Here is a 24,577-nt window from a genome sequence, read left to right on the forward strand (position 1 = left end):
ATTCCTGTTATTGTAGAAAATTCTTGTTTAGTTGAAAACAAAAATTAATCAAATATTTTTCGTCTTAATGAAACATGCCATTATTGTTATTTTCACCATATTTTTGATACACAAAATTAATTAATCATGCAAATAATTAACAATTGTTAAGAAAATGTTTTTTCCTTTCAATTTTACTTCTTGTTTCTTTGAAAATATTACCTGCAACTGAAAAAAACTGGTTGCTGAAAAATAGCCGGTTCGTCAACTGAGATTCGCAACTTCAGTTGAGGGTTGCCATACATAAAGTAATATTGAAAACGGACAATTCCACTCAACGATAATTGCTATCGATAATCGACCCCTCAGTCTCTGCTACGACCTCGTAACCATAAGACTACTAACCCAAAAGGAACCGGACTGGTGGCGCGAAGCTACGAGCAGTCAATCCAATCACGCCGAGTGATATTCAATTGTACGGAATATCTACCCGTATAGATCAATGAGCCTTATTAGTTGCACAGACAGTTGCCACAGCAAAACTGAGTAGGCAATTAAGATCCGGAGATGTAGCTGCCTCAGTTCGTATTAGGACCGACATGAATTGCGCCGAAAATGAATCGAATTCGCTCGGATTCCACTGGCTATTGAAAATCTTCTCTAATTCGAGGAAGTTGAGGGGAGCATACCCCACCCCACCAAAAAAAAAATTCACTAAAAAACCACACCTCCAACTTTTCACTGGCGAGTAAATCGGAACTTTGATTTTAACTGAGGACCGGATATCAACAAGAGTCATCGAAGCCGAATGACCTTTGCGAGGATATCAAGTTCAGACATGGTTTGGAAAATCTATGAACGTAAGAAGGCTGTTCTATAATCGACAAAAATTGTCGATCAGCATCTCTTGGGTCTTTTCCAGGATTTGCCGATATTTAAATATCTGAACAATGGTCGATTTGCCAGGTCTAAAGCCGTATTGATATGGCCCATTTATTTGGTTGGCCATAGGCTTATTATGAGCAATAGGGAACAGACTTATGCCTCTATGAGTAGGGTACACAGCCCTATCTCCTTTCTTGTGGGCTGGACGCAAGTTCCAATAGTCGCGTAGTCGTTCTTCCTGCTAGATGGTGCTAACTAGCTGACGAATACACCTTATCAGCGTGTGTGTGTTTTGGGGTAGCCCCCATATACCCAGCAAACACAATGTCGGACGTCCGACGCGTCTGCTCAAAGTCGGAAGATTTTTCCGACGCGTCTGACCGACTTCGGTCCGAACTCTGTCCGACTAGTCTGACGAACTTTTTCCCGTCCTCTCTCTCCCTCTCTGAAGGGATTTTTTCTATTTTCCCTTGTGCTGCTTTGGCAAAATTAAGAGTAAATAAGCAGAGAGAAAGGAATTGTTCATGTTTTGCTCGCACATTGTAAATTTGTAATTATTGATGTGCCGACGTTGATGCAGCACGAAAGAAAAATTGAGTGCTCGGGTTTTAATTTCTGTATCGGAGAACAAATTTGGTTTATTTTTGTTATACGTGTTTATGCATGATAGTGTTTAAATGTTATTCATAGTGATCGGTTGCATACATATTTCTTTATTTTTATGAAGTTAATGAAAGTAAAGATTTTCATATGTTTTATATTTGTATGTGGCCAATGTTAAGTTTCTTAACACTTTTATGTGTATCAAAATTTTTAGCATATGAAGACATGTATTTTTTTCGTATATTAATAACAATTGTTTTACATATTTCACAGATCGTGTTGACAAATTTGGTGTTCTCCACAGTTTGTTTTTCCACCAAGTCGCGCATTTAACACAGCATAATATGTTATTAAACCTTTATTATGTTTATAGTAGATAAGCTTTTATAGGATTTGGATATTTCATGAACTAACTGTGTATTTTCAACAACTTTTAATAATAAAAACAACAAATTCTTGTCGAATGCTGGTAAATAAATCAGAAGTTCATACGACAGCTCATCTGTCTTCGGTCCAAATTTGGTTCGAAAGTCGGCAAACACTTTCGAATTTATAAGATTTTATTTCCGAATTCGGACCGATATCTGTCCGAAAGTCGCCAAATAAATCAGAAACTTATACGATAGTTCATCAGAGTTCGGACCGAATTCGGTCCGAAAGTCGGCTAAAACTTCAGATTTTCATCCGAATTTCGGTCAGAGAACACGTCGGTCAGAGTTCGGATCCGAACTCGGACGTTTCATCCGACTTTCGGACCGAATTCAATCCGAACTCTGATGTTTCTTCCGATTTTGGTTTGATGGGTAGCGGTACCACCCGATTTCAGATATTTTGAAGATTTTGTCTTCATTTGTAGCACGAATTGGCTGTAACTTAGCAATTGGAGTTCCCAATGGTGCAGAAACTTCCCCACCAAAAATTGTGAACATGAGTCATTTTTAAGTTTGTATCTCCATTTTCGGCCTACATTTGCTGTAGTTTGGTTACGGGGTTCTAAGTGGACAACAAATGTATTTACAGTCGACTCCGCTTTACTGAAACGACAAAAAATCAGCATGTTCGTTATCCGAAGTTTGCACTTAACCGGAAATTTTTGAAATTTTTCCAATAATCCAAACATCGAATAAGTGAAATTTTTTCAGTAATCTAATCCATAGTATACAAATAAATTAATTAAAAGATAAATACATAAATTAAAAAAATCAAAATGATAAAAAATTTAATTCGTTATGAAAATAGTATGATTCGATTTTTTGACATCGTTTGCAGAGTAATGCTGAGAGTATGCATTATCTGCAGAATATTCGAATCTTCTGCTATATATTTGGAAGAGTTTTGTCTAGCGTCTCTTTAGCTTCGCCTGTGTCAGTAGAACTTTTCCACTATTAAAATTTATGAAATTAATATTCTCTCACATCTTCCATATTTGGATCCAACCATTCGATAGTCTAAAATCCACATTGATCTTTTTCAACATCATTGGCTTACTACAACAAAAATGGCCCAGTTTCTGTTTTTATTTGAAGCTTTGTCTATTCATCAACACATTTCTGTTTTCATCGTCTGCATTGGTGATCTTTGTTTATTTGTTCTAATTCGACATATCGCCGCGGGAATTTCAATTTATTGAAATAATTTGAACAATGCATTTGATTTGTCTCTTTATGTTTCTGTTCCGAGCATTCAAGTAAAATGACGAATCGCGATCCGTCATTCACTTTTCTTCTAATGAGTTTGTGAAATCGTAAATATTGGTATGTTCGTTTACTCAACAATTTGTACAAATCCAGCAACTTCTTGAAATCGACTAAGGTCTTTTGCGTTGTACTGTAGAGTAAACGAACAACATCCAGTCACGGAGTTTTAGTGTTCAAAGCCAAAACTCGTAACTTCAAAGGCAGCGCAAAATAGCGTTTGTCATGAAGAAATACATTTCAACGGCCAAATACCCGTTAATGTATAAAAACACATTTGCATTTGAAAAACATTTCCACAGTCGATACGTCTGAAGAGCTGCTCAACTAACAGCGAAACCAGGTCACGTAATTTGGTGACTGTGTGGGTTCGAGTCCTTGGCTTTCCTTTTTCACTTGCAAAAAATTTCCGATCATCAAGCTTAACTCTAAACGAGAAAATTAATAAAAATCATTAAAAATGATCTTCGCCTTAACAGGCAAAATTTCAAAAAACATCCAGTAACAATTCGTAAAATTTTTGAGTAAAATGACACTCGATGACATTATAGATTTATTGAAAATAGCCTTTTATTTCAGTAAAGCGAAGTAATTTCCATGGCAACTGCGTTAATTGACTTTAATGGCATTTCAGTAATCCGATATTTGCAGTTATGCGGAGTTTCATTAATGCGGAGTAAATAGTGAGAAAATGACCTAAAAATCTAACGGTGCTGGAACTCTATTTTATTAATCCGATATTTTCCAGTAAAGCGACTTACAGTAAAACGGAGTCGACTGTACTAAAAACTAAAAAAAATAATTAAAACAAGTTACATGTTTATTTATAAATGCACTACAAAGTAGAAAACAATTTTTCACTTAGCCTCAATAAGTATATTCTTCTTCATGATGGAATCTCTCAAGTAAAACACTTGCATTTAAATTAAAAATGGCGTTTGCCTGTAGAAAAGCTTTGTGTCTGTAGCAGGAAAGAATGAACTTTTGCTTATTAATGGCTGAAATGGCGCTTATTGCAAGCAAAAATGTCTCATAAAACGGTATCAAAGTTATACGTCAATTCCTCCTCTAAATATGGTTCCTCATTTGTTAAAATCCATTAACAACTCCCTGAGTTATAGGCATTTCAAGAAAGGCTAATTCAATAGGGTTGATGCTTTTTTATTCCCACAGAGTAGACAACACTGCAATCAAGTTTAATTAAACTTGTTGTTCTTAGTGTTGCTGCTGTTACTAACGTCTCTGTTGACGTCGTCGTGTGACGACGAATGTGTTATGATGATCGTCGTTGGTTTTTGGAGGAGATCTATATGGGACCATGGCCGGTCGATCGGCCTTACGAGTATTCAATTTTAAAATTTAAACCAGTAAACCAACAACAAGTAGAGAGAGAATATTGGTGTCACAGTGAAAAAGAGAGAAACACTTGGTTATTATAAAAATAGAGTAAACGACACACAAATTATAGTAAGGGTGGGGAAGTTATTACCAAGTGAAGAATATTCTTTTCACATTCCTTTCAGTCACACAAAAGGCCAAATAAATATTTGAGGAACCGTAGAAGAAAAACAACGTTACGACGATAACAAAATAATTAGGGAGATGCCACCACAACAGGCCATGTGTATCTCAGTGTTGGTCCAAATTTTGTTGGTGCAAAGTTATAAATTTTGCAAAAAAAAAACAATTCGGCTCTTCCCCCCTTGCTCTGAAAATTCTCCATATTACAGAGTAGAAATTCTAAATATAAAAGAAAAGATTTCCTGTTTCAATTCAGAAAAGCAAGATACGGTTGCAAACGCATATCAGCAGCATTAAGTTCAACAGGCTAGCAAACAAACATAACTACCTACATACAGAGTTAGGTATGTAGATACAGAAAAATTAACTTGTATGCTCTTGGAGCACACACATATACGACTATTCAGTGGGGATTTCAAGTTCTCCCTCTTTCTCGCACAGAGTTTCTCATTGTCTCCCCAAGCTCCAAATGAACGAGCTCCCAAAACTCCAACCGTTAAAAAACTCGAACACACATTACCACCAACAAAATGCAAAGAGAAATAAGTAACCCGAGAGACCCTATTAAATCATATGTGGCTACACATGAGGAGTACTTGTGGTGAGTGTTGGCATTACTTTTTTTTTGTTGGGTTTCTTCTTAGGGGATTTGTCGTCCACTTTTTTTATCAAATAAATGTGCGTAACCAACATGAATGAAGCTGATATCGAAAAGAAGAGGCCAAAACACACTCGGGAAAACAGAAACGTGGTGCGCCGCCGATGTATGACCAACCGAAAGAACGAGAGAAAAAGAATGAATACAGAAACAAAACATACAAGTTAAACTACCATAAAAATATAGGTTATAATGAGCTTTGGGAGTTGATATTGGGATCAAAAGTCAGTTAGAAAACAAATTTAATTGCACCACAAAATAAGGTCGTTGTGTGTTGTTATAAAATAGTTAATAGAGCTGCTAGCCAAGCTAAATATAAAATATCGTAATGGGGGTAGAATATGGAGGAAAAGATAAAACACGAGAACGAGAAAGTTTTTCCTCAGAGAGATAGGGTTAATGGGAAAATGCATAATGTACGTTATGTGGTAACAGCTGATCTCTGGAGTGAATGCCGTTGTAAGAAAAATAATTTAAAGAAGAAAATCGAGTAGGCATGAAATGTTGTGAAAACATTAACAAACGTTGGTATAAGCTAGTTGACACTTTGGGAAAGTATAAATATTTGCTGAGAATGAAATGAAAAATGCAATAAAGGCCATTAGTTATTCATGAAGACAGTCGTCGGACGTAGTTCAATAGAATTAGAATGCAATTGTTGACAATTGATTGGAAAAATGCTGATCTTTATAACAAAGGCGTATCATTGATCGTGTTTATATAATAATGTGCATATTTATTCGTCAAGACCCATCTGAACTGGGGTATCAAAAAAAGGTCCTCCCTTTTCTGTGCAGTTTTCTGATGAATCTAAGTTGATTTTAAAGGATTCGGATGGCATAAGGCATAGATCAAATGGGCAACGGTTAAATCCTAAATATTGTAAGGGCACGGTATAACATGGAAGCGGAACACAATGGTCTGGGATGTGTTTTCGGGACAAGGGATTAGACTTACTTACTTACTTAGTTGGCCCATTACAGAACATTTGTTCCATAGACCGAACTAAGAAAAGATCTCCATTCCTCTCTGTTTTTCGCTTGACTTTTTGGAATACCGCGCCTTTCCATTTCTTCATCCACTTGTTTGCTCCATCGAAGCTTAGGCCTGCCGATTCTGCGTCCACCGCCATGTGGCATGTATTCATACGCCTTTTTAGCGGGTTCATCATCGCTCATTCTCATGATATGGCCTAGCCAACGCAATCGTTGCATCTCGATACGTTTAACTATATTCATGTCTTTGTATAGCTTATATAGCTCGTGGTTCATACGACGTCGATATTCACCGTCAACGCAAATCGGCCCGTAGATCTTTCGAAGAATTTTCCTCTCAAACACACCAAGCACTGCCTTATCTGCTTGCGCAAGTACCCATGCTTCGGAGCCATACATTAGCACGGGTAGTATCAGCGTTTTGTATAGTGTTATTTTTGTTTGACGAGATGTGGCTTTGTTTTTAAATTGCTTACTTAGACCATAGTAGCATCTGTTGGCCAATACAATTCTTCTTCTTATTTCACAACTGATGTTGTTTGTTGTGTTTAGGCAGTGCCGAGGCAGACGAAGTCTTTAACTACCTCAAAATTGTAGGTACCAACTTCTACAGTTGGTCCGAGCTCTATGGACGCTTTGCGCGTCGACACCATCAATTTGGTCTTTTCGCCGTTCACCGCCAGACCCACTTTCGCAGATTCTGCTTCGACCTTCCTAAAGGTATCAGTTACTTCCTTTACTGATCGTCCCATGATGTCTATGTCATCAGCATAGGCAAGTAACATATGGCTATTGGTGTAAATTGTGCCATTTCTTTTGACATTTGTATCTCGTATTACCTTTTCCAGCAAAATGTTGAATAGGTCACACGAAAGGCTGTCTCCTTGTCTTAAACCTCTCTTGGTACAAAATTCTTCGGAGAGGTTCTTTCCAATTTTAACTGAGGACCTAGTATCAGTTAAAGTCATCTTACAAAGCCGGATGAGCTTTGCGGGGATACCAAATTCAGACAATGCGTGGAATACCTTTGATCGGAGGGGACTGTAGAATGCTGCTTTATAATCGACAAAAAGGTGAAATATGTCGATCTGCATCTCTTGGGTCTTCTCTAGGATTTGCCGCAGGGTAAATATCTGGTCAATGGTGGACTTTCCAGGTCTAAAGCCACATTGGTATGGTCCAATTATTTCGTTGACCATTGGCTTTAGACGTTCGCACAATATCCCTGACACTATCTTATAGGCAATAGGGAGAAGACTTATGCCCCTATAGTTTGAGCATACAGTCTTATCTCCTTTCTTGTGGACGGGACATAGGATGCTCAGGTTCCCATCGTCGGGTACGCGTTTTTCCTGCCAGATGGTGCTAACTAGCTGATGCATACACCTTATCAGCGCGTAGCCTCCGGTTTTAAACAGCTCGGCTGGTAAGCCATCGGCTCCTGCTGCTTTATTATTCTTCAGCCGGTTGATTGCTGTTTTTACCTCATCTTGGCCGGGCGGTATACATTCTATACCATCTTCTGGGATTGGATCTGTGGTATCATCGTCTTCGCTACTATTGGATACCAGCAGATTGGAGAAATGTTCCTTCCATATCTTGAGCACGCTATCTGTATCTGTTACCAGATTACCTTGCTGGTCTCTACAGGAGGATGTGCCTGTACCAAAGCCATCTGTTTGATGTTTCACTCTTTGGTAGAATTTTAGGACTTCATTCTGTCTCCTGTACATCTCGATTTTTTCACACTCCCGCTTTTCCATTTCTCTCTTTTTCTTGCGGAAAAGCTGTTTCTCTTCTCTCCTTTTTTCCCGATATCTCTCTCGTGCGCTACGCGTTGCTACTGATTGTAAAGTAGCTCTATATGCCGCATTTTTCTCTTCGGTAGCAGCACGACACTCCTGGTCATACCATGAATTCCTTTGTGGAGGTCTCTGGAATCCAAGTATGGATTTTGCGGCTGTTTGCATGGAATGGGCAATATGTTGCCATTGTGTTGTTATGTTATCGGGACAAGGAGTGCTCGCGTTAAGCAATTGGGCTAGTTGAGTGGAATATGCTGTGGCTATCTGTTGTGTTTGTCAGATGTTTCACTGTGGAGACTGAATTTCCCGACTGTTGGGCCAAAAATATTCTCCTTTCCAATTTTGGCATTAAAATCGCCTAAGAATGATTTTAATGCCATGGGCAGGGCTACGGTCATATGTTTCTTCTAAGCGCTCGTAAAATATATCTTTGGTCTGTTCGTCCTTTTCTTCAGTGGGAGCATGAGCACAAATAAAGCTGATGTTGAAGAATTTAGCTTTTATTCGAATTGCAGCAAGTCTTTCATTCACTGGGGTGAAGCTGGATACCAGATGTTTTAGACCAAATCATAAAATTAATGGAATTATGGATCGTTTTAAGTATCGTAACGTATTAAAAGGCGTAATGTTGCCTTATGCTGAAGAGAGATGCCACTTAGATGGACATTCTAAGGAAGATATCGAGCCAAAAAATGTATCGAAAGTGGTTCAGGAGTGATTCCAAAACAATTAGAAAGAAGTTCTCCATTAGCCCACCCGATTGGGGATTGTGGGAGATCGTTAACTCAAAAATCAACCGAAAAAATTGCAAAACCAGAGAAAATTTATTTGATGCCGCAAAAATAGTTTGGGAAGCGATATCGCCTGCAATAATAAATATCCTCTATGCCTAAACGATCGACACTAAAAATTCAAATTGCAATATATGTACTACCAAGACAACGACCCTAGGCATAAATCTTGTTAATGTAGAATTATGTTGTTATACAACTGCACCAAAATCATTGACACCCCAGTCCAAAGTGTAGATATTAACCCTATCGACAATTCATGGGCACACCTGAGGACAAAATTCGGCAATAGGTCGCCCACTAACAGGAGGGATTAAATAAAGTACATTAAAGATGAGTGGAAAAAAATGCCATTGGAATATGACATTCCGAAACTTATTTATTAAATTTAGAGACGTTTACGAAATATTGGAACTAACATCTCTAAGTTGTGAATTCTTTAGTTGACAGTGCAAAAATTGAGTTGTTCTCCTTTTTGTCAGTTTTAAGAAAATTTTTAGTTAAATGTAGCTATTTCTTGTTTTATTTTATTAATAAACATGTGTAAGAATTAAACTGTTAACAAAAATAATTATAGTGATACGAGGGTCACTAAAAAAACCTTCTGGTCTAGGCAACACGCAGAGTCGCCAGACGTCATTTGATATTTGTTTGGATAGTTTAACAGTTTTTAGCCTAAGACATGGACAGTTTGACATACGACCATGTTGTGTTGGGTTTGTTTACAGTGGCTTGATTGAGACACCTCCAAAACATGGTTTTTGAACGCTTTTACAGCATCTACTGGCGATTGCTGCGATTTTTCTGGCTCATACGCATAGTCACTTGGATCCATCTTATAAACGTCTTTTGAAGCACCGCGTATTTTTTTTCGAAATTTCTTGCACCGACCAACAACATGGGATCCGACGAGAAAACTCCCATTTGGCGCCAAGCGTTTATGCAATATCAAATGTTAGTTGGTGGAATAAATGCCCAAGGATGCCTCTATCTCACGGTACATAACATGGCGATCTTGCATTATCCGTTCATGCACGGCTTATTTTTGTGTGACACAACGACCGTTTTTGGACGACCCTCACGAACTTCGTTTTTTGGCGAGTTTCGGCCACGATTGAATTCATTAAACCAAACGAGTTTTTCATAGTGCTATAGGATGGGGTCCTTTCTCGACATACAAAGATTTAATTTGATCGATCCACTCTTGCCGTGATTATCCACGTTGAAAGTTGTGAAAAAATATCGGACGAAAATGTTCACCAGTAAATTCACTTTTTTATGCATAGTGATGTTTTCAAGTCACTGTAAACAACACAACACATGGTCGTATGTGAAACTGTTCTGAGTACGCTTAGGCTAAAAACTGTCGAAACTTTCCAGAAAAAATGTCAAATGACGCCTGGCGACACTGCGTGTTGCCTAGGCCAGAATGTTGTTTAGTGACCCTCGTATTTATTTATACCAATAAAATGATGTTTTATTTAAAATTTTGTAATAATTTTGTTTTTGCAATAATTAAGTTAACTAATTGTATATTCTCAACATAAGTATCCTTTGTGCAGGGTTATTTCCAAAAACGGTAAATATCACGATAAAGGGCAATATTTTTTAAATATTTTATTAGCTCAGGGGATAGCTGTCTCGATAAGATTTCCTTTCCAATGGTACCCACGTTGTCCTGGCAGAGTTATCGTTAAATGATCTGTGATCAAAATAAGTATCCTTATTGCAGGGTTATTCCCAAAACGATAAATATCGCGACTTCAGGCAATATTTTTTAAGGATTTTATTAATTCAGGGAATAGCTGTCTCAATAAGCTTTTTAATGGTACCCATGTTGTCCTGGCAGAATTTTCCTTAAAGACCCTAAAAAGGATATTTTTACAAAGAAACCCATTTTAGAAAAGCTTTGTTAACTTTAACAGTGCTCTGCTAACGCGCTGTTAGCGAAAGCGTTAACAGTGGTCTTTATGATTCTTAAAAAAGAATTACCATTTTCGAGATATCGCGATCTAAAGGTCAAATAAAAATTAGCCGCGTAAGTACATTATGAGGCGAGCCGGTTAAAATAACGACACTATGTGTTAGATACTTCCATAAGCTTTCAAACGATATCCACTTTGCAGTAATCGGTTCAGTAGAATCGGGTCTAACCCGGTTTTTAAATTTGGCCTTTCGGGTCGAATAAGCGGCGAACCGGATCCGCAACCGTTGAAAATTATACATTTCCGTAATCAGCGCAACAAACCCTATTTTCGGACAAAACTTGAAAAAAAAAAATCGGAGAGTTTTCGTTGGGGTCATTCCCGTTGGGCTTTCGATTATACATGTGGGTTAAATGGGCTATTTTTGCGTAAAATGACTCTAACATTGAATAACCCTACTAAACACGCTCCGATTCTGTTGGAATTTTTTTGGAAGATAGCTATAATTTCGCTCTTCAAGAAAATATATATATTTTTTGGGAGACAGACCCGATTACTGCGCTTATTTTAGCCGGTTTGTCTGAATATGTGCATATTTCCTTTATAAGTGCATAAAAATCATGTGTTTTTTAGAACAGCTACAGTGGCGGCCATATAATTAAGAACGACATCGTATTAAAAAGTATTTGACTTGCTACGTTCCAAATATTTGAATATTTATATGGAACAAAATTTGTAAATAAAGTACACGGCAAGCACTTTCAAATAAAGCCAAAACATGTTTTAATTCTCCCTCGTTTATACGAAAGAAACCGCGATTTATTAAAATAGTCATAAATCGACCTGGCCACATAATTAAGAACGATATAAGTAAAGGTTACTTTAAGGTAATTTTCATACACAATATGTGGATATGTCGTTATATATTTTAAAAATCGGTTACTTTGATTCATTTTTAGTATCAAATGTCCTTCAATGGTACATAGTATTGCGTCTAAGTTTGATAATTAGGGCATACATAACGTTTTCCAAAATTTGTCCATAATTTGACGAATTTATTTTATTTTTGGGATCTAAAGCCACAGTTTTGGCTTCCTCTCGTTCCCTCGATGACGCTCTAAACAATACCCTGTGATTGTCGTTCCATAGTCGGCGCTTACTTACCTTTAAATTGGCTTTTATCCCACTTCTTTGAGTCCTTTACGAGGGAATTGTCTGGGAAATAGTTTCGTAAGAGCCATTTCCACTTTATAAAGCGGTAGGATTTTTGTCTGAAGGTAGTAGACAGGAAATGAAACAATAATATAAGGTCTATACAAAAATTGGAAGAATTCCACACCGAATATAACATTAATTAACATAATGTTTTGAATGCTCGAATTCCACAATAATTTTCTGTATGTACATCACACATTAGTTTATACAAAAATTGTATTTTCATCCATAAAAATTATTGATTTGACTGGTTTTGATATTAATATGAGCTTCATTGATTAAAAAGTCTTACATAACTATGCCTACCACACCCACAAAGACATTGTGCAATGAAATCTTTCAAAATATTAAGCCTTTAATTTTTGTTCGGTGTACAGTTAGGCCAAATTTTTTTTACAAAACGAAATTATTTTTTTATTTCCTGTCTACTATCTGCAGACAACAATCCTGCCGATTTGAAAGGTGGAAATGGCTCATACGAAACTATTTCCCAGACAATTTCCTCGTAAAGGACTCAAAGAAGTGGGATAAAAGCCAATTTAAGGGTAAGTAAGCGCCGACTATGGAACGACAATCACAGGGTATCGTTTAGAGCGTCATCGAGGGAATGAGAGGAAGCCAAAACTGTGGCTTTAGACCCCAAAAATAAAATAAATTCGTCAAATTATGGGCAAATTTTTGAAAACGTTAGGCATGCCCTAATTATCAAACTTAGACGCAATAATATGTACCATTGAAGGACATTTGATACTAAAAATGAATCAAAGTAACCGATTTCTAAAATACATAACGATATATTCACATATTGTGTATGAAAATTACCTTAAAGTAACCTATCCTTATATCGTTCACATTGGTGAAGTTTTCCATAGGAAAATTTCACATTGGTGAAGTTTTCCATAGGAAAATTTCACATTGGTGAAGTTTTCCATAGGAAAATTTCACATTGGTGAAGTTTTCCATAGGAAAATTTCACAAACCTTCTCCACTAATAAACTTGTTGTTTTAAATATTAAAACAACAAAGGGATTAAGCCAGACTATTTTGAAAAATCAAAATTGGTGAAGATTTTAATAGTAAAATTTCACATTGGTGAGGTTTTCCATAGAAAAATTTCACATTGGTGAAGATTTCTATAGGAAAATTTCACATTGGTGAAGTTTTCCATAGGAAAATTTCACATTGGTGAAGTTTTCCATAGGAAAATTTCACATTGGTGAAGTTTTCCATAGGAAAATTTCACATTGGTGAAGTTTTCCATAGGAAAATTTCACATTGGTGAAGTTTTCCATAGGAAAATTTCACATTGGTGAAGATTTTAATAGTAAAATTTCACATTGGTGAGGTTTTCCATAGAAAAATTTCACATAGGTGAAGATTTCCATAGGAAAATTTCACATTGGTGAAGTTTTCCATAGGAAAATTTCACATTGGTGAAGTTTTCCATAGGAAAATTTCACATTGGTGAAGTTTTCCATAGGAAAATTTCATAGTGGTGAAGTTTTTCATATGAAAATTTCACAATGGTGAATTATTTCATAGGAAAATTTCACATTGATGAAGTATTTCATAGGAAAATTTTACATTGGTGAAGTTTTCCATAGGAAAATTTCACATTAGTGAAGTTTTCCTAGGAAAATTTCACATTGGGGAAGTTTTCCATAGGAAAATTTCACATTGGTGAAGTTTTCCATAGGAAAATTTCACATTGGTGAAGTTTTCCATAGGAAAATTTCACATTGGTGAAGTTTTCCATAGGAAAATTTCACATTGGTGAAGTTTTCATAGGAAAATTTCACATTGGTGAAGTTTTCAAGGAAAATTTCACATTGGTGAAGTTTTCCCTAGGAAAATTTCACATTGGTGAAGTTTTCCATAGGAAAATTTCACATTGGTGAAGTTTTTAATAGGAAAATTTCACATTGGTGAGGTTTTCCATAGGAACATTTCACATTGGTGAAGATTTCCATAGGAAAATTTCACATTGGTGAAGTTTTCCATAGGAAAATTTCACATTGGTGAAGTTTCCCATAGGAAAATTTCATATTGGTGAAGTTTTCCATATGAAAATTTCACAATGGTGAAGTATTTCATAGGAAAATTTCACATTGATTAAGTATTTCATAGGAAAATTTCACATTGGTGAAGTTTTCCATAAAAAAATTTCACATTGGTGAAGTTTTCCATAGGAAAATTTCACATTGGATTAGTTTTCCATAGGAAAATTTGACATTGGCGAAGTTTTCCATAGGAAAATTTCACATTGGCGAAGTTTTCCAAAGGAAAATTTCACATTGGTGAAGTTTTCCATAGGAAAATTTCAAATTGGTGTAGTTTTCCATAGGAAAATTTCACATTAGTGAAGTTTTCCTAGGAAAATTTCACATTGGTGAAGTTTTCCTAGGAAAATTTCACATTGGTGAAGTTTTCCATAGGAAAATTTCACATTGGTGAAGTTTTCCATAGGAAAATTCACATTGGTGAAGTTTTCCATAGGAAAATTCACATTGGTGAAGTTTCCCATAGGAAAATTTCACATTGGTGAAGTTTCCCATAGGAAAATTTCATATTGGTGAAGTTTTCCATATGAAAATTTCACAATACAATATTTACTTTAGTCACTTTTTGATTAGATCAACCGTTTTCAAGAAATAAATCCGAAAACCTAAAAACCCTTAAAATTTGACCTTTGACCCCGAATATTTTTTTTTGCACACATGGGATCGATAGGGACTTTTAGGACGTTGCTTCTAATGGCAAACCCTAGCTCTCCACCAAAATTCAGCTCTGTGGGAATTTTTTTCTATTTCAATGTCTATTTTGACCGGACTATAATGGACATTCCAAAATCTCCAAAGTATTCTCGGAGGGAAAACGATATCATTCTCTTAATTTCTCTTCGAACACCACTCTATTCAAGAACAGAGCGCTTTGTGTCTCCGCTAGAGTGGTTGATGTCTTCGCTAATTAAATACAAATTTATCTTAATGGACATGATTTTGGAATATAAATTTGATGCGTTTATATTGATGCTCCTCTGTTCCTCTGCGAATATCTAACAAAATAGTCCTTATCATAAGAAATGAATCTTTCAAAAAAATTACATAGCTAAAATTAAAAAAAAAAAACAACAACAAAAGCAAAATTGTTGCACTGATGTTTGCTGCTATAGTTGTAGGTGTAGGTCTCAAAATTAAATTCCATTAAACGTGGAGGAAGTCGTTTAAAATTAAAATCATTTGCATTGTTGGTTGTTGTTGTCGACGTCGTTGTTGTTATCATGGGAATAATCAGAATAATTAAAAATAGTTTCTGCTGTTGGGTACATACCGAACACTTGGTGGCATAAAAAAGGTAACAACAAAAATCTTACTTCAAATAAAATGTCGCACGTTATGGAATGCAAACCAACTGATAAAATAACAACAGTAAGAAGAATTTCGAAAAAACAGAAATGTTAAAGAACACAATAAAAGACGAGATAAGCTAACGAGAAGAAGTAATTAAAGAAGAAGTAACTCTGGTACGAATATGAAGAACAACATGACGATGATGATGATGATGAGAAATAATTAAAAGTTTGAAATGGTGTTGGTGGGTAGATAGATTGGGGTGCAGCAACTCAGTTAAGGCAAATACGGCATGAGAAGATATTGATTGCAACAATAGTGGCAGCATTCAAACGATCAATTGCAGTAATCGAACCACACGTTTTTTAAAGGCAACTGGTAAAAATGTACAATCACGAAATATCGATCAACTAACTATGTACCCATGTTTAGAAGGTTTCCCTTCATGGTTACCCAGAAAATGGTTCAAACCCTTTGAAATTGGCAAATGTTAGAAAATCATCAAGAATTTTGATTACACATTTCAAACCTTTGCGGAAGAAGAATCCCTCATTAAATTTAATGTTCTGTTCATTTAAAGTAGATAAGATACCAATAAACGTTCATTTCATCACCAAGATCCAAAAACAAATTTCTCAAGAATTCAATGATTACCAACAGCAGTACAGATAGTTGTTCTTTTGATTCGTTATTTCTTATGGCTTCATTTCAAACTGAAAATGATTCAATTCATTTTGCAAAACCTTATTTTTCTTTGTAAAAATATAAGGATGATGCCATTTTAAAACAAATAAATATCGCAAAAATATTGTCATGGAAGATATCAGCAGATACAACAACCAACCTACCTACCTGCCTTAGAGATGAGTAAACAAATGTTTTTCAAGTGTTGTTGCGCGCTGAATAAATAAAAGTACATACATGCAAACATATAAGAAATTCATATAGGTAGCTTTCAGTTAAAATAAAAAAATATTCTACCTGGAGGAGAATATTTAAATATGTGTGGTGTGCATTTGAATTTCAAACGGAATATTCTGGTTATTTTATTCATTAATGAAAAAGATATTCCTAGGAATGCGGTGGAATTGTGGAACTCACGTGAATTTGTTACGCACGATCAACGTTATAGATTCGGAATTTGGCTAATTTTACCCCAATTAAGTGTATCAAGAGGTATTAGATACCCCGAGAATAATTATGCTAAAATATGGAACTATCAAGAGACTTCACGAAATTCTGTTCAAAAAACCAAGAATTGGTTTCAGTTTTAAGTCCTCCTTTTAAAAGATCTCTTCGAAGAAGCATTCTTAAGTGCTATCGGACGAGTCAAAAGAGTGCGGACAATGAAAAACTAAATGTATATCAAATGGATAGCAACGAATCTATTTTACTCCTACAGCTGGTCGGACCGAGTATGTGAGATCACTGGATCGACTAAATAGACCTCAGGAAAGTCTTCTATCGATAGAAGACCCCTTGTTCAGAAGATCTTATGAAGGTATTCTATCTCTAAAAGACCTCAGGAAGGAATTTAATCTATGGAAGACCTCGAATTTCAAATGGAATGTTATGAATTTCATCTTAAGTTCACTTTAAAGATGCCAGGTAATGTAGATTTTAATGTAGCTTAGAATACGAAACTTGCCGACAAATGAGGTGGAACCTACAACAGCGACTGGCTGGAGCTGAAGCAACTTACAGAAGCTTTCAGAGGGAAATCACTTTGCTCATTGTTTTGAATACAGGAAGAACATTAAAAGACTTCAAAAAATTCTTCTATCTATAAAGGTCCCTGTGAAGAAGATTTTACAAAGGCATTCTATCTTTAAAAACGCTCAGGAAGTTGTTCAATCTACAGAAGACCTCGAATTTCAAATGAAAAGTTACGAATTTCGGCTTAAGTCCACTATATAGATGTCGGTAAATGGAGATGGTTTAGCTTGGTATACGAAACCTGCAAGACATGGCGGGACCTGCAATAGCTACTGACTGGAAGAATGGATGAGCTATCTGAGGACAATCACGTTGCTGCTTGTTTTGAATAAAGAAAGTATTTCATAGACATCAGGAAAGATTTCTACCTATACAAGTAACCTGTAAAGATCTTAAGAAGGTATTCTATATTTAAAACATATCAGCAACATGCTCAATTTAAAGAAGCCGGTAAATGAAGATGGTTTAGTTTGGAATCCGCAGGTCAGATTAGGTTAAAGAATGTGCAGCTGTCGTAATAGACCGGAGACCTTATGGTCCACGGTGTTCATCCTGCTAGAATGCTGAAAGAGAGATTTCGGAAAAGATTGACGTATTGGATCTTGTAGCCTTGCGGGTTTGGCATGCCTTGGTCTATCTGCCAACAACAACAATATAACAATTTTCGAGTAGTTCGAGTTCCCGGATGTGAATGACCATGAATTGAATCAAATTTGATCTACGCATTTCTTTACGTATGTAAGGTCAAATTTTACTAGTGAGGTGTCGCAATAAATTTCAATTTTGCTTCCAGAAATTTGGAAAAGTTAATATCAAGACATGATTTTGTTGATAACAATTGACGTAGTATTGATTGATATTGTCTCGACCGGAAATGTGACGAATGTCTGTAACAAATTGGCCAATCAAATTTAGATGTCGCCACTGTCTAGGACTGAATTTATCAGGACTTTTATTGAAGGCGAAAAAATCGGAGTTGGCCATCTTGGTTTGAGGAAGGTTGTAACCCATCTTCAAGGGGAACCAGATTCCCATGCACCGAATAACACGTTAAGGCGAACGATTCGGTATAGATAAAGAAACGACCAACATTTAACAAGTTCATCTTGTCAACACTCATGGTTTCAATGCCAGGGATGTTACGGAAGGCATGACGCAAACCTTCATTCTTGTAGTAAACGATAAGCGATCCCTGATGGGCAATGCGTCTATGGTCGCTGCGCATGGGACCACTACGGCTAGCACAGAAGGTTTGGGTTTTTTAACACCTTTTGGGTTCCGCCCAGATCTTCATGGGTCTGGGGAAGACAACAGTTTCCTTTTGCAACTTTTGTACTACATCAAAAACGATCAAAGTTAGTTCAGAGACGTTCACAACGATGTAACCCTTAGATTGGACAAAGGTTGGGACGCCTGAAGCAGCGATGGCAGATTCCAAAGCATACCGATGCTGGTTTACATTGACCCTACGGTGCCAACGGGGGAAAGTTTTGGTAGGGGCGAACATGTGACCACCACGACACATGTTACCGAAATATCCCTGAACAGAACGGTGAGTACCATCACCACGGACACGGGGTTTGGTGACCGGCTTGTTCGATGAGAGCATGTCCAGTACCCCATGATTCGGCAGAGGTTTGGTGACCGGCTTGTTCGATGACAGCATAAGGTTGACGCTTGTTAAAACGCATCAATTGGTGGATATCGTTGACTGCATCAGGGCGAATGGGTGCATTGAACGAACACTGCTGGCAAGCCAAAGCTTGTTTCCTTGGTTTGTTCATTTGTTTTTCGAATATACGGAGATCAAAGGTCTTGAGTTAACTTAACTCATTTTTGTTGGCATTTTTTTTTTTTAAAAATTACGAAAATATTTTATTCTTCAGCGGCAGAAATGTACATAGGGGCAAAATGTGCCCCATCGATATAATAATATTTGACCTCAAGTATGTTCAGACAATTTGGAGTCGATAACTATTAAATGAATCAGACGAATCGATCCAAAATTTGAACTTCGTAATATTTTGCCCAAATTTTGTTAATGTTTGAATATGGTCAATATCGATCCATACCTTCCGGTACCTCCCCCGCGCACTATAACTCTCGTAGGGAGTAACCTATTTGGTCCATACTTTGCAAATCGTAAAATTTCTACCAGACATAGATCAGGTTCCAATATGGTCTATATTGGTTCTGTTTTTTGGGTACCTCCCACACAAAATTTCGGAAAAGTGCGTTAACAACTTGCCCTCATAATGACGGTACAAGTTTTTTTTGGGGGCAAATCCATACTTCCTGAGATAATGGCCCAAAACGTAAAAAAACCTGCCGGCATCAACTAAACTGAGTGGTACATAAGATAACCCTCGAAGGGAGAAACAGATTTCGTCCAAACGTCAGAAGTATTATGTTTACTTCTTTTCTTTTGGTCAGAGACTAAAGGTATATCTCGTCGGCAGAGCAGACTAATACCTTTTTACTTCTAGTTGAAGAATTTGTTGAAAAATAACTTCGCCGGAGAATATCCACAAAAAAGGGAACTGATGAGATTCTGTGTCGAGAATCGAAGCTATAGTCTTCCCTGCCTTATCCCTTGGTAAACAATGTCAAAGTGTCCCCTTTTTTGTTTACAGATATTCTACGCCGAAGTTATTTTTCAGCAAAAATTTTCTAGCACAATTTCATTCCGAAATAGCCTCGGGAAGTATGGACTTCCCCCCGCGAAAACTATATATGTCGTTGTGTTCAGGGTCTCAAGGGCTACCTATGGTAAAAATTTCGGACCGATCTGGGTGGTGCCCTTAAACGACACTTGTTCAATTTTTTGTCCATTTCATAGAATTTTTCAAAAAAAAAATCAAAGTGGTTTGTGCGCGACCTTAGTCCATATTTGTTGGAATGAGAGGTGAGGCATATTGTAACCTTTGCCTCTCAGCACCCTCTCTCATCCACAATGAAAATATGGACTTACTTAAATAGAATAAACGTGATTTTAGTCAGTATTAGGCAAAAGTCCATTCACTCCCGCTACAGGAAATCATTTTTGAGAAAAAAAGGTCAAAAAGTCATAACCCTGGTTGTTGTTGTAGCAGCATATAATGCTGGGTTGGCAGCCGCTGGCCGAAACACTTTTGGTTTCGGGTCAATCCGGTATGTAAGAACCCGCTGCCGTGGGATTGCATATCCCTGGTGTACACGCTTTCATGTGTTCTGCAATTTTGTTGCAATATTCGTATGAAACAAACAGACCAATCTTCACATTTACATTTTCTTTTACTTTCATATCATAATTTCAGTGAAATTAGGCTTAGTGTGGACAGGGACATTCTGTCCACAAAATATTTAAACAATAAATAAATGTTAATACAAAAAACTTACTTTTGTTTTGAGTTTTGATTTGCGCCACTAAATTTGTTTTTTTTTTAATGTTTTAAATTTTCAAAAGATGTGTTTTTGATTTTCAATTTTCTCGTAATACTATTTTTGATATTGCAATTATGTTATCACAGCAATAGGAAGATAGATGATGAAGAGAAAAAACACTTTGAATTCTGAAAACGGAACAACAGCAGCAATAAAACAATTATTAGAACACTTCATTCACTTCTTATCCAAACCGCCGACATTAAAAGGTACAGATTATTATTAACACCCAAAAAAGTGTGGTACACGATTTATTAGCCAAGTTAAAAAGAACAACAACAAGAAAAATGTCAAATTTCAAATTGTAACCGGATATTACGAAAATTGTAACAACAATGTAACCTCAAATTTTAGTAAAACGAACTTTGGGGTAATCATCAAACAACGACGACGACGGACGAAAAACAAGGGTACTAAACGCAATGACACGAAACACGACCGAAAAAGATTAACTACAGGGATCGTAGTTGCAACATTAAACCGATTAAAATGTAACCTTTTTTCTGTTGATGTTGTTGCTTTTGATTATTAAAAACGTTTTATTTTTTAATTTCACTCTTTCTGCACTTTTCCAAAGCAACACACACAGAAAAAAATAAGTAAACCACGACAAGGAACGATGTAGAAAAATTAAATACACAATGAAGGCGATGGCGGCGCTACGTATATATCAACAATGCCAACTTGTTGTTGGGGAGTTGTTTTTTTTTTTTTAATATTCACGGCTATAATACGAAATACAACAAACAGGCAAAAAAAACTCGGCCGCCAAGTCGAAATGTATAGTTCGTTAGATTCAAAAACACAGCGGCAACAGCAGTTGTTTTTTTTTCTCTTTTCAACACAAACACACACAACAAGTCGGCTTCACATAACCGCATTAATAAAAAAGAGTAATAAAAAGAACGATACGAAAAAGAGCACAACCGAATGAATAATAATGGAAAAGTGATGATTATGATGGAACGCGAAATATCACACAATATGTACGACCGACCACTGCTGCGTCCGACCGAACGACCACCATGTGAATACCAAGATGAAGGAAAAAGTATAAACAACACAATTGGAAACACTAACCCGCTTGTAGTAGCAAATAAAACAAAAAACGAAATAAAACAAAACTAAAATATCGCCGGGATGTTGGTTTGTTATTCGTTTCTTTTGTATTTTGTCGTCGACCACCGTGTCTGTTGTCTACTCGTAACGAAAGTTAAATACAAAGTGAATTGTTGAATTTGCAACAACTGAATCGTCGACGAGTGAATACTCACGAGACAACGACGAAAAACAGCAACAGCAGCAACAAAATCATCATCTCCATCCAACCAACAACAGAGGCAACGACAACAACACACATCAATACACAAGCCATAAAAATTGTCCATGTCATGTCTCTCAGTGGAGCAGCAACCGCAATCGTCATTATTAATACACCCAGCCAGCAACACTCTCGTTGTGGTACAACAATTTTACTCAAAATATTCCCCAACATCACCATTTTCTCGTTGTCATTGCCAACTACACTGCATTAACAGACAACAACATAATAATCAATTTCAACAATAATAACGACAACGAAGATGATTATGTTAATCATCGTTAGCCAGTAATGTCATATATACCATTCGTGAATTCTCCACAACATGGGGAACATGCAAAAAAATCAAGGAGACATGAGGAGGCCACCATGGTGAGATGAATAACTCTCTAAGACGTATGTGTACCACCACTGACAATTGGTTGTATTCGTGTGCAAATATTTTCAGTTGAGTATGGGAGTCGCCGACTGGATTTGTATAATTCTCTGAGTGATCATGCGGCAGACATGGAAGAAAATTATACCCTATGCATTTTCTTCCATGTTTACTTATTTTTTCAGTTAAATTTAAATAACGTACAGTAGCTAGAGGTGGAAAAAAAATCTCAATAATTATAACAAAAACAAAAAACCATACAACAAAATATGACTGACTTCAAATCTTGTTTAGGGCAGCAATCGGCACACAACAACAAAAAATAGAGCAAACATTGTGTGATTGCATGGTTTGGTTTTTCAATGCGTTAATAGAGAGAGAAGCTCTCTTTGCTTGCTCGCGAGCGAGGGCTGCCGAATGCCGGTTTGGGGACACCTCTCGGATCTGGCTGAAATTTTTACCTTAAGTAGTCCTAGGTATCCTGATCACAACGATATATAGCCTTACCGGGGGAAGTCCATACTTTCCGAGATATGGGTCTTGAAATTTCGGAAATGTTTTACTATAACGCCGTTACATTTTTTATAGGCACCTCTCGGATCAGGCTGAAATGTTTACCATATGTAGTCCTTGGGACCCTTATCAAAACGATATATAGTTTTCACAACGATATGTAGTTTTCCCTGGAGAAGTGCATACTTCCCTAGATATGGGCCATTTCAGTCCGATCCGTGAAGAGTCTTAAGCCGTCGACCTCCATATCCCCATCATGCTTCTGCTGTGGCCGATAACAGTTTATATGACGATGAACTCAATACCACAGCCGTTCCAGCGCATGTTGTTGCCCATAAACTCGTCTCGGCTTCAAAGGAAACTACTAATACCTTGAAACCAGGACCATCGAAAACCAGAACCAATAAAACCTTGGGCGAAAAGGTTCCCACCGCCTCAACTAGACACGTTTGGCTAAAGAGAAAAGAGGTAGCTCGATGAAGAAGTACATCGGCAGGGAAATCTCGTCCATATCGATGATAGAATTTAATTTAATCAGGATCCATCACAGGGTAGTGAGAAAGTTTGAAGGGAAACTTATAATTGTTCCACAAACATCCCAGGCGGGACAGGGGAGACTTCTCTCATATCAATGAGTGCACCCCGATTCATATTAAGCTCAATGATATGGGACCTACTGTTTATCGCCGAGTTCAAAAGGCGTGTCTAAGACACCACTTGTAGAGATGTTTTACAAGGCTGAAATACTCAGAAAATGTCGCCAACGTTACTGAGGGGTATTTTGCCACCGTTGAAAACAGTTTGATGTTGACTGGCCGGGAAATCGAACCCACGACCTTCAGCGTGCAAGGCGGGTGTGCTTACCATTGCACCACGGTGGCACCAAAACATCCTCACGTACCCAAGAGAAATCCTAAATTTAATATGCTTTCACTCATTCCGATGACCGAAGAAGCCAAGCTAAGCTCAACGATAACACCTACCCAACATAGCCCCCAATGGCCATATTAGGAGCAATGGTGGCTTGACTCAGCACCCCGCGAACAATTCATCTCTCTTGACTTCAACGCCCTTTTTAAAGTGAGGTTTTGCCACTGCACAGGCAGAACACTCCTCAAAGTCAAGGATGCAGAAAGTTGAAAGGTCTGACCCGACAACGACCTCGGTACCTGGACGTGTGGCCCCTACCAAAGCCAACACTTCATCGCAGAACACGGTGAAGAAAATTAGGTCAACGGAGGAACCACAGCCGTCCAAGGCCAAGAGACCCAAGCGAGGGCTCCAAACCTTCTACCTTCTCTGCTTGCTACCAAAAGAATGGGACCAGGAAGGACACCACAGTTAAGGCAGACTCATGAGTCACAAGATGTCTTCGGGATCTCCTCTCATGGATAGTAGCGCTGGAAAGGAAACAAATAGACCAACAAATATATGGCCTTGGTGAACTCTGGGAAGTATGCCGACTATCAACTGTCAGCGTGAAGGAGATACCCTATAGAATGGTCCATGTGGACCCATTAGCCACATTGATAGTACTCAGTAGGCCGAATCCCGATCTCCAGACTAGCTCTTGGAAACTTGTTAGTCACATTAGGTCAACGGAGGAACCACAGCCGTCCAAGGCCAAGAGACCCAAGCGAGGGCTCCAAACCTTCTACCTTCTCTGCTTGCTACCAAAAGAATGGGACCAGGAAGGACACCACAGTTAAGGCATACTCATGAGTCACAAGATGTCTTCGGGATCTCCTCTCATGGATAGTATATGGCCTTGGTGAACTCTGGGAAGTATGCCGACTATCAACTGTCA

The 24,577-nt window shown here is 37.3% G+C and overlaps 2 protein-coding genes and 1 pseudogene across 6 annotated transcripts in view; all 3 read right to left on the minus strand.

Annotated features, from left to right (window-relative positions):
- The window catches only part of Moe (moesin), a 134,838-nt gene extending 113,014 nt beyond the window's left edge, over positions 1 to 21,824 (minus strand). The window contains exons 1-2 of the mRNA XM_073974378.1: positions 21,641 to 21,824; positions 20,516 to 20,688 (exon numbers count right to left, since the gene is read on the minus strand). The gene's annotated coding sequence lies outside the window, so the exon portion shown is untranslated. The remainder of the gene's footprint in view (positions 1 to 20,515; positions 20,689 to 21,640) is intronic.
- Positions 1 to 24,577, minus strand: part of vtd (RAD21 cohesin complex component verthandi) — an 80,126-nt gene that overhangs the window by 28,877 nt on the left and 26,672 nt on the right. The window contains exon 1 of one of the 5 annotated variants that reach the window (XM_073974375.1): positions 20,516 to 20,644. The exons of the other annotated variants lie outside the window; for them this stretch is intronic. The gene's annotated coding sequence lies outside the window, so the exon portion shown is untranslated. Of the gene's footprint in view, positions 1 to 20,515; positions 20,645 to 24,577 lie in introns of those variants that run through there. 5 annotated transcript variants of the gene reach the window in all.
- Positions 17,915 to 18,971, minus strand: LOC141398306 (large ribosomal subunit protein uL4-like; annotated as a pseudogene).

The sequence above is a fragment of the Musca autumnalis genome, unplaced genomic scaffold (genome assembly GCF_047663935.1).
Source record: "Musca autumnalis isolate F117 unplaced genomic scaffold, ASM4766393v1 scaffold_3, whole genome shotgun sequence".
Taxonomy (NCBI): Eukaryota; Metazoa; Arthropoda; class Insecta; order Diptera; family Muscidae; genus Musca; species Musca autumnalis.